The sequence below is a fragment of the Monodelphis domestica genome, chromosome 4 (assembly GCF_027887165.1).
Source record: "Monodelphis domestica isolate mMonDom1 chromosome 4, mMonDom1.pri, whole genome shotgun sequence".
NCBI lineage: Eukaryota > Metazoa > Chordata > Mammalia > Didelphimorphia > Didelphidae > Monodelphis > Monodelphis domestica.
Genome location: NC_077230.1, coordinates 95,000,263 through 95,007,277, shown reverse-complemented (window position 1 = coordinate 95,007,277; position 7,015 = coordinate 95,000,263). Strand labels below are relative to the sequence as shown.

Sequence of the window (7,015 nt, the reverse complement as noted above, 5' to 3'; positions counted from 1 at the left end):
GACCTTAAAGACTATGGAGTCCAAACTCTTCGTTTTACATGTCAGGAAACTGAGTTCTCAGAGGAGATAAGTGGCACAGACAGTGTGACCAAGCAGTGATTTAAACACAGCTCGTGTCTGCCTCAAAATTCAGGATGAACAGTGTTATAGAGTACTGGGCTTGGGACTCAGCAAAAGGATCTGAATTCAGATCCTACCTCCAAAAACTGACGAGCTGTGTGAGCTCAGTGCCTGACCTATACCAAGCCCCTAATAAATACTTGTTGTAGTTGTTGAACCGGCACAAGTCAGTTGACCTCTGTCAGCCTCAGTTTCCTCACCTGTAAAATGGAGCTAGTAATAGTACCAATCTCTCAGGATTATTATGATTATCAAATAAAATGTAAAAAGTAAAGGGTAAGGCTCTTTGCAAACCTTAAAGTATTAAAATATCATTATTGCTTCAACAAGGGTTTGAACCCCAAATTCTTAACTCCAAATCAAGCACTCTTTCCACCATTTCCTGCTCAGGGTCCAGTTCCTTTTGCACTCTGTACAGAAGGAGGCACATGGTGAGTATTCAGTGAATAGATTACTTTCTCACCTCTCCCTTTTCTGGGTTGTGAGTCAGTCAACAAACATTTGCTAAGCTTTGACAGTGTCCCAAGCACTGTATTAATGGGTGGTGGTAGAAGTATGAAAAAAGGACAGGGGTCCCAGCTTTCATGGAGTTTATGAATTAATGGGTGAAGAAAACACACACAAAAGAGGATCTGAAAGTCAGGGGTCTGGCAGAGGAAAGGTCTTTTCTTCATGCCCTTTCTAACAGAGCTTTGGGGAGGAGTTTTCCACCTAGAACTTAGGGCAGGAACGTCAGGGGAATACTCTCTCTTTGTTATTGCTTGAACTTATAGCCCTAGTCATGGCGCCCAATCCATAGTAGATGCTTTATACAATCTAACCCAATTTAAATAATTACTGAAGTCAACTCAGACCAGTGCTCCTTCCCTTCCTTTAGTGCCCCTCTCTGGGACACTAAGTTATGAATTTGTTTGCATTTTTTTAACACATTGAGAATTTTTCTGTTGTGATGGTGTGTTTTGGGCTTTTGTGCTCTCTTCCCCACTCCCGAATCTCTAGTTTGGCAGAGCAGTTTTTATTATATTAGCTCAGCCTACCCATGACCAATTCGTGTTTTTCAGTTGTTTAGATCTAACTTTATTTGTGCGAAAAGTGTTTTATAGTTATGTTCATATAAGCCCTGTGTTTGTCTTGGCAAATAGATTCCCAAGTATTTTATATTGCTTAGAGTGGTTCTAAATGGAGTTTCTCTTTCTAACTCTTGCTCCTGGACTTTGATGGAAATATATAAAAATGCTGATGATTTCTGTGGTTTTATTTTGTATCCCACAACTTTGCTAAAGTTATTAATGTTTTCAACTAGCTTTTTAGTTGATTCTCTACTATTTTCTAAGTGTGCCATCATGCCATCCACAAAGAGTGATAGTCTAGTTTCCTCTGTGTACTATGGTGGAATAGAAAGAATACTGGGCTTGGGGTAAACAGAAGGGCCAAGGTTCAAGTCTTGCCTAGAAAACCCTTCCTAGCTACATCCCAGGGCCATGGAATCAATTTGAGTCTTAATTTGTTTCTCTGTAAAATAAGGCTTATTTCACTGGAGTGTGGTATGGAAAAGAACGTTTCTGGTATAAAACCACCAATGAAACATGGCCACTCTGGGGGTCTTATAATATAGAAGGGCAAATCAGGACACTGGATTGAAAACTTTCTCATGGAGGAGCATGAAAAGCCTTGGCTTCTGGCCCTGGCTCTTCCTTCATCTCTCTGGGCCTTAGATTCATCTGTAAAGTAAGAGAGAGAGCTGATATACTGGAGGTTCAGAATGAGACAGACATTTCCAGATGTGGCCCATGAGATGATCTGTTTTGTTTGACTCTACTTTATCTTGGGGGCAAGTAAATTAGAGTTTAGGGAGAGAGGAAGGAAAGAAGGAAGAAATGAGGGAGAAAAGGAGAGTGGAAGTAAAGAAGAAAGAAAGAAAAAAGGAAGGAAGGAAGGAAGGAAGGAAGGAAGGAAGGAAGGAAGGAAGGAAGGAAGGAAGGAAGGAAGAGAGGAAGGAAGGAAGGAAGGAAGGAAGGAAGGAAGGAAGGAAGGAAGGAAGGAAGGAAGGAAGGAAGGAAGGAAGAGAGGGAGGGAGGAAGAAAGAAAGAGAAAAAGGAAGGAAGGAAAGAAGGGAGGGAGGAAGGAAGGGAGGGAGGGAGGGAGGGAGGGAGGAAGGAAGGAAAGAGAAGGGGAAGTGAGCACCTATCTTTTAAAAAATAAGATAAAATAAAGGAGTTGCAGAGGGTGGGCAAGATCATCTTTTAGATCCCTCCTAGCTCTAAAGTTATAAGTTTTATAGTTAGAGAGGTACAGGCGTGTGTGTGTGTGTGTGTGTGTGTGTGTGTGTGTGTGTGAGTTTCCACAGTGCCTGTCATTTCTTGCAGAATTCTGGAACACCCCCAAGAAGTTCTGTACTCTGGGTGAAACTCAGTGGCCAGGGACATTTAATATTTGCTTTGCTTAGTGATCCACCCATTGCTCTCTCCACCCTCTCTAGTGGCCAGTTGGATAGATTGTTCAGTGAAGGCTCATTTGTTTTAAACACGAGAGGCAGCATTGCAACGGTGAGGACCTTCTCTAGCAGCTGTCCCATAAATAGTGGCCCCTGAGAACCTGGGAAGAAAGACTGCATAAAAGAGGGAGATCTCAACGCAGTCTGACTGTAGCCAAGATCCTTCACAGATCCTCCAGCTGAACAGATTATCCCATAACATACTCTATATGTCTTAAAGCCTGGCTGCTTTTAGCAATCAAACCTTTCTAGGCTTTCCTGAAATACACTGCTGCCCATTTTATTCCAGTGTTTACCAAAGCATTATCGAGTTTCCATCAGCCATCGCCCAAGGAAACCCAACTCCCATCTCACCAACTTCTCTCTCATACAGGGACACACACGCATACTCCACAGTGCACTTCAACAATAATTCCTTGTGTACCCTCTTCATCCTGTTTACATATAATCAGCTTAGGTCAGCTCTGAGAAACACAGCAGACATTGGGGGAGCAGAAAGAGGTAAAATCAAACATTCTTGTCTCTCATGTGGATAGAGGTTCTTTTTTTTTTAACCCTTGTCTCCCATTTTAGAATTTATAGACATATATTGGTTCCAAGGCAAAAAAGGGATAAGGGCTAGGCAATGGGAATTAAGTGACTTGCCCAGGGTCACACAGCTAGGACGTGTCCGAGACCGCATTCAAATCTAGGACCTGCCCATCTTTAGGCCTGGCTTTCTATCTATAGCTAGGGTTCTTAACATAGGAGTGTATAAACTTTCAAAAACTATATTTTTATCTGGATATAATTTGTTTCCTTTGTCATCCTGAGTATTTTACTTTATGCATTTTTCAACTTTATTCAGGCCAGGTGTGGTGGTGCACATCTGTGCTCTTTGTTCTTGGGGTGGACCAGGCTGGTGGGTCACGTGAGCTTGGCAGTTCTGAGGTACAGCAGGGCTAAAACCCCACCGGATGTCTATATCAAGACCAGTACCAATATGGCAGACTCCAGGGAGTGAGGGGTCTAAGGAAGAGCATATCAACTCAGGTCAGAAGCCAGGCAGGTCAAAACTCCCATTCAGATCAGAAGTCCAGTCTGGGCCAGATGGGGAGACACAGTCTCAAAACAACAAAACCAAAAAGCTCCAAACCAGAATAAAATTCATTATTCGGAGGAGTCCGTAGGCTTTCCCAGATGGATAGAAGAGTATGTGGCACAAGAGAGTGAAGAAACCCATGGCATAGAAGAAGCTGATGCTAGCTGCTGGCTTAGATTGCACCCTGTGGAATTCCATTGTCCATTGTCTAAACTAATCTCTGTCCCATACATTAAACTGTTTTCAGGGCAGTGCAATGGCTCAGTAGATAGAATACGAGGCTGAAGAAGGCTTCAAATGTAGCCTCAGACCCTTCCTAGCTGTGTCTGGACAAGCCACAGATCCCACTGTTCTTCCTTGGAACGGATACTTAGTACTGCTTCTAAGACAAAAGATAAGGGCTAAAAATGTTTTCATTCTACTTTCATATGTGGGAAACCCCACTGGCTGGTCCACTCTGGAAGTGGATGCCATTAAACTAACTCCAGGATTAACAAAGGAAACTGAAAAGGCAATATAACCATAATGGAGCACTTTGCTACTGATTAAGAAAGCAAGCCTTCATGTCCTTTTAAAACAAATGTGGGTGGGGTGCAGCTGGATGGCTCAGTGGATTGAGAGCCAGGCCTAGAGACAGGAGGTCCTGGGTTCAAATCTGGCCTCAGACACTTCCCAGCTGTGTGACCCTGACATTTACTGATCATGGACAACTTATTTCCCCTCAGTTTCTTCAACTGGGAAATGTAGAAGTCTGTCTTCTATGGACTCCTATGGAGTTGTTGGAAGGAGTTCAAATTAAATTGTATACAGGCTGTCCTAAAAGTCTTAGGGCATTTTAAGGCTTAATCAGCTTAAAATTTAACCTTTACTTTCTGTCTTAGGGTGGATACTAAGTATTGGTTCTAAGGCAAGAAACTAGCATTAAGTGACTTTTCCAGGGTCACACACCTAGGACATGTCTGAAGTAAAATTTGAACCCAGCACCTCCTCTCTCCAAGCCTGACTTCAGCTGGTCCTATTAGCTTTAATAAGGTGTGTGTGTGTGTGTGTGTGTGTGTGTGTGTGTGTGTGTGTGTGTGTTGTTCTTAAGTCATTTCATTTATGTCCAACTTTCTGTGATCCCATTTGAGGTTTTCTTGGCAAAGATACTGGAGTGATTTGCATTTCCTTCTCCAGCTCACTTTACAAATGAAGAAACTGAGGCAAACAGGGTTACGAGACTTGCCCAGGGTCACAAAAATAGTAAGTGTCTGAAGCCAAATTTGAATTTAGGAAGATGAATCTTCCTGACTCCCAGCCCATGCCTCTCCACTGTGCCACCCAGCAGCTATTCCTAAGTCTTAGGATAATTTCCCCCCCTTTCTTTCTTTATTTAAAAGTATTTTTCCATGGTTACATGATTCTTGTTGTCTCCCTCCCCTCCTCCCTCCTCCCTCCCACAGCTGACAAGCAATTCCACTGGGTTATACATATATTATCACTAAATACCTGTTTCCATATTATTCATTTTTGCAATAGTCTTTTAAAACCCAAACCCCAAATCCTTTACCTACATAAACAAGCAATCCATCATGTTTTTCTTCTGCATGTCTACTCCCACAGTTCTTTCTCTCAATGTGGACAGCATTCTTTCTCATAAATCTCTTGGGATCATAGGACAGTTTTTCGAGCTTAAAATACCCTAAAGGTTTTGGGACATCCTGTATGGGAAGTAGTTTACAGACTTAAACATTCTATATCATAGCAACTCTGATTACAGTGATGTCAGGCTCTGATTTCGTTAGTACCAGAATTCCTTAGGAAGAAACTCCCTCTACCAAATCCCTCTAAATTATTGTTTGGAGGGACATTTGAAAAATTAAGTGACTTAACCAAGGCCACACAATCAGTGTGTTTCAAATGCAGGACTTTAATTCAGGTCTTTCTGACTTAGACGGTAGCTCTCAGACTACTACTGCCCTCTGCCTCTGTGAAAACTGATTGATGGACTGATGTTGGGGATGGCGGGGGAGGAAGGGGCAGTATCTGGAAACAAGGTAATTAGAAGAAGCATTATGTGCAACCAGAAAACCTGGGATTGTGTCCTGGCCTCAAAATAGCATCCTTGTATGGCCCAAGCTAAGCCATTTTATGTTTTCTTTTCCATAAAAGGAGGACAAGAATATTTACACTAATTACCTTACAAAGTGATAGCGAGGAAAACATTTTGAAAAGTTTAAGTGTCATAGAAAGCATCCTCAAGTTGATCCTGCCATTGCTAGTGGAAAAGGCTCATCTTCAACTTTGCTATGGCTCCCCTCACCAAATCTGTGACTTCTCAAACCAAAACACCCTCTCTGGGCCCTGATTCTCCTTTTTATTTTTCCCCCTATGAGAAAGGGAGCTCAATATAGTAGATAATTAGCCTCAATCAAGATCTGAGTTCATGTCCTGCCCATGTAAAGTGCTGAGTGACCCATCAAATCATATACCTTCTCAGTGTTCTAGTCTAGGCAAATGTCTAAGTCTTCACAGAGGTAGAGAGGTGTATGGGGTGTCTAGGGAGGACCGGTATCTCTGGTGGGAGGGCTTCTTTGGGGTTCACCTCTGACCCAGCTCTCACTTGTGACTGCAAGAAGCTAAAGCATGACCAGCAGCCACAACCCTGGCAAAACCATCTTGGCAGACAGGCTAGACCATGTTAAGGGTAGCCCACAGGGCTCAATCCTGTCCGTAAGTTTGGGAGTGTCTGCTCCACAAATATGAAGACTTTCCCTGGAGGAATGGGTGGTTGAGAATACTTTGTTCCAGTGGCCATGAAGGTGGCTAAAGCAGGCCCTGTGGAGGGCTTAGAGCTTGGTCATATATCACAGATGCCGAGGCCATCCACCGCATTTGCTTCCATTGCCAGCCATTGTGACTTTTGTCCTGTCACTGGACTTCTTGAAGACTTGAAGAGTGAGTGAAGCTGAGAATTTGGTGCAACTCTGCCACACTTAAATCCAATCCACTGAGAATCAAGATAGCAACCTGGGATGTCATTGGTTCTCTGAAAAACAAAAAGGCAAATGACAGAGTCAGGAAAGGTATTATTTGCATTGATAGAGGGAAATTTTTTCAGAAGGAACAAAACATTTATGTAATGATCTTCCCCCCTTTGGCTGTAAATACAGTTCCTTTAGCTACTTTACTTTAATCTTTTTCTTTTTTTTCAAAGTTGTCTTTTTTCTATTCCCTGGCTCTTCTCTGATCCCCAATCCCCTCCTCTCGTTTACTGCCCCTTTCCCATTGAGGTTTTGTTCATTAGTTCCTTCTTCTCTCTTGCTTTTATCTGGTTATCT

The 7,015-nt window shown here is 42.6% G+C and overlaps 1 long non-coding RNA gene across 1 annotated transcript in view; it reads right to left on the bottom strand.

The window, feature by feature from the left end:
- Positions 1–2,631: 2,631 nt before the first annotated feature.
- LOC103105717 (uncharacterized) overlaps positions 2,632–7,015 on the bottom strand; it is a 39,739-nt gene continuing 35,355 nt past the window's right edge. The window contains exon 3 of the long non-coding RNA XR_467256.3: positions 2,632–6,723. This is a non-coding gene — a long non-coding RNA (uncharacterized LOC103105717). The remainder of the gene's footprint in view (positions 6,724–7,015) is intronic.